The sequence below is a fragment of the Salvia miltiorrhiza genome, chromosome 3, assembly GCF_028751815.1.
Source record: "Salvia miltiorrhiza cultivar Shanhuang (shh) chromosome 3, IMPLAD_Smil_shh, whole genome shotgun sequence".
NCBI lineage: Eukaryota > Viridiplantae > Streptophyta > Magnoliopsida > Lamiales > Lamiaceae > Salvia > Salvia miltiorrhiza.
The window spans coordinates 23,342,523-23,346,348 of NC_080389.1; positions in this window are offsets into that span (position 1 = coordinate 23,342,523).

Here is a 3,826-nt window from a genome sequence, read left to right on the forward strand (position 1 = left end):
GGCCTCATCAACCCAGAAAAGTGATGTTGTGTTTGAAGATTTCTCTCAAACAGTCATGCTGACTGGTGGTCAACCAACTGCTGTTCTACGACCGCTGACGTGGAAAGCAATGAAGAAAACTCATCCTGATGAGTCATCCAGGATCAAGTGGTATCGACTGACTACAATGCTCAGTTGATCAGTAAGTATTTTTAAGCTTACTATTTAATATCAGTTATTTCAGTCAAGAGCTCTGTGTTTTTAAATTCAAAATCTTTCTCTAACTGATCAGTTCTTTCAAAATCTTTAACTGATTGTTGGAACATGGAATATCTGTGAAGGACAAGTACTTTCAAAAAGGGGATTTGTATTTGATTTAACCTGTGCTGATCTTTACTATAAAAAATTTTCCAACCTTTTTGCCTCTGTGATCAAATTTCTTGAGAATCCCATTCACATGACATAATGCAATGATTTTTCTCACCTTTTGAAGCTTCCGTCCCCTGCAGTGACGGCGGACGTGAATTTTTACTTCAAAAATATTTTAGGCACAGTTTTCGAAAAACTTTTCATCTTCTTACTTGGTAAATGTGTGTATTTATACCATGGTGTCTTCAATAGTTTTCTGCATCAACTAGGGCTGCCGCCAGTTCAGGAACCGCCAGTTCAGGAACCGCCAGTTTTCTTCAATAGCGGCTTTTCTATGCAACATATTAATGGCTTGTCTAATGGGATCAACATCATTATTAATAAGAGTATAAGCATCTTGTACACATCTATTTAAAATATGACAAATACAACGAGCATGAAAATACCTACCTTCAAAAGAGGGTGCGCACGCGGCAACTAACTCGGGAATGGAGGCGGTGTTGGCGGATGCATTATCAAATCCAACCAAAAATATCTTGTTTAAAATACGATACTCATTTAACACAGAAACAATCAATTGAGCAATATTAGTAGCATTATGTGTTTCATTGAAATCTCTAAATGCAATTAAACGTTTTTGAATTAACCAACATTCGTCAACCCAATGACAAGTAATACCCATATAAGAATATCTTTGGAAAGAATCACTCCATATGTCGGAACATATAGAAAAATTTTGATTTAAATTCTTAAAATGTTTTCGTAAATCACGTTTTCTTTCTTCGGCTTGTCGCCTAATATTTTTGCACATAGAAGTTCGACCAATTTTTTTGGCGGCCGGATTATAAGCATTTTTCATAGTATGTTCAAAAGTAAATTTATCGGCATGCATAAAAGGCAAATGCTCCATTGAAACATAACGAGCCATGTAATCTCGAGAATTTTGTTGGTCATATTTCCATAAAACATTACCTTGTTCATTACCTTGTCGTTCGAAAGCTTCGGGATGTAGTTGAGTTTGAGTTGTATGGATTCCAAACTCGACAGTGTGTTGCGCTGTCATGTGCCTTATGAGGGTGCCATAACCCCCTCCCGCTTTCCATTGATAAGTAGCGTTGCAATAGTTGCAATAGGCAATGAACCTCTCGGGAGCATTTGGAGCATCATTTGGATGTGGTGGAGCGGGTTCCCTCCTAAAATGTTTTATGAAAATGTTAGAAGAAAGTGTTTTACTCTTACCCTTACCCTTACCTCTAGTGGGAGGGATTTCCTCCTCAACGTTGTGACGTGCTTGGTCGGCTTCCTCCTCCGCCTCTTGTTGTCGAACTCTACGTGCATATTCTTCATCCTCCGCTTCTTGAATTTGTCTAGCATATGCTTCATCGGCAGCCTCCCGGCGTGCGCCGAATGGTCCTCGTTCAACTGGAATTTTCACCCTTCTCCTAGAGGATGATGATGGTACTTGAACATTTTGAGTAAACTCGGGAGAAGTGGGAGTGCTATCAATATCTTCTTCGTGGTCGACATTGATATACTTGCCACGGTTACCACGACCATGAGACATGATAACAAATAAACAAGTAGAGAAGAGAATATAGATAATAGAGGTTAGAGAATAATAAGCAAGAACAATAAAGTAAATGAGCAAGTGAGTGTAGTGATAGTGTAATTGAAATATATAATATAGTATAGTATAGTATTTAGTACTTAATAGTAGTACTAGTAGTAATATAATGTAAAGCAAGAACAATAAATTAAAGGAGCAAGTGAGTGTAGTGATAGTGTAATTGAAATATATAGTATAGTATTTAGTACTTAATAGTAGTACTAGTAATAATATAATGTAAAGCAACAACAATAAATTAAAGGAGCAAGTGAGTGTAGTGATAGTGTAATTGAAATATATAGTATAGTATAGTATTTAGTACTTAATAGTAGTACTAGTAGTAATATAATGTAAAGCAAGAACAATAAAGTAAAGCAATTGAATAAGCAAGAGAATAGCTAAAGAATTATAGAGCAAGAGCAATAGCACATAAAGAATGGAAGAGAATTAGAAGTAGAAGAGAGGAGAGTGTAGAATTGTTAATACAATGGAGTGATTTTGAAGGTGGAAAAAGGGGGGTATTTATAGATAAAATTGGGTGGGGGAAAATGTGAATTAGATAAAATTGTGTGGGGAAAAGTATAATTATAATGTTGAAAAAATAAAATAAAAAACAAAAGCAAACATTTGAATTTTGAATTAAAGCATGCTGCTGCATGCCAAATTGAATGGGAATGGATTGATTGGGCCGGTCAAAGGCAAGCTAGGCGCCTAGGCCTGCGCCGCTACCCCCCTGCCTGCCGCATGCATGCGCCCCCCCCACCAGCCAGCTGCTCGCCTCGGTCCCAGCGCCGGGCCCGGCGTTTCCGGGCCGAACCGGCGGGCCGGACCGGCGGTTCAGGGTTGGCAACCCTGTGAACCTTAACCGGCCCGGATAACTAGCGGTTCGGCCCTGAATCGGCCCGTTGGTCAACGGTCCGGGCCGGAACCGTTGACCGGCGGGCCAGTTCAGGGTCGAACCGCCGGTTCCGTTCGGCCCTTGGCAGCACTAGCATCAACTAACAAATCTCCACAGCCTTCACTGTGAGAAAAATTTCAAACTCTTTCAAAGTTTGCAGAGAAAAGTTCTGTTCCGACAAAGGAGAAATTCAATGACTGCAAAGTCATGGAGTGGAAGAATGACACTCACATACTTGGTCTTCACCGGAACCTTCCACTGGATCTCAACGTCTCTCCGACGTCAAAGCTTGCCCATGTTGCACCCATGCAATATGATCGATCTGCGACATGGAGCTCCGATCCAGACCTTTTACACCATTATGTTGCATGGTGCAACATGTTGCACCCAAGATCACCTCTTATTAATTTTGGCCATAGGCAATGGAAAAAAAATTGGCAACAATTAAATTTTACTATAATATAAAAATACTCCATCCGTCCCCAAAATAAGTTCCTCTTTGGGGACGGCACGGGTTTTAAGGAAAATGGTAAAGTGTATTGATAGTGGAGAAAAATATATTATAATTAGTATTGGGAGTGGTGAAAAGGTGAAAAAGTGTTATAATTAGTATTGAGAGTGGTGAAAAAGTGAAAAGTAAGAATAAATAAAGTATTATTAGTGGTGGGGTAGTTGTCCAAAAATAGAAAGAAAGAAAGAGGAACTTATTTGGGGGACGTCCCAAAATAGAAAAATAGGAACTTATTTCAGGGACGGAGGGAGTAATAGATATTGATAGTAAGTTACTATTTTAACATTTCCTAAAATTTTCATTGAAAATTTTAACTTTTAAATTGATTTTAGTTTCTAACTTTTTTGTTCTTATATATATAAAGATTATTGATTGAATAAAAGCAAATTGAAGAACTCATTAAAAGGTGTGTACATTATTGTAAATTATCATATTAAAAAAATAGTGTATATTTAATTACACT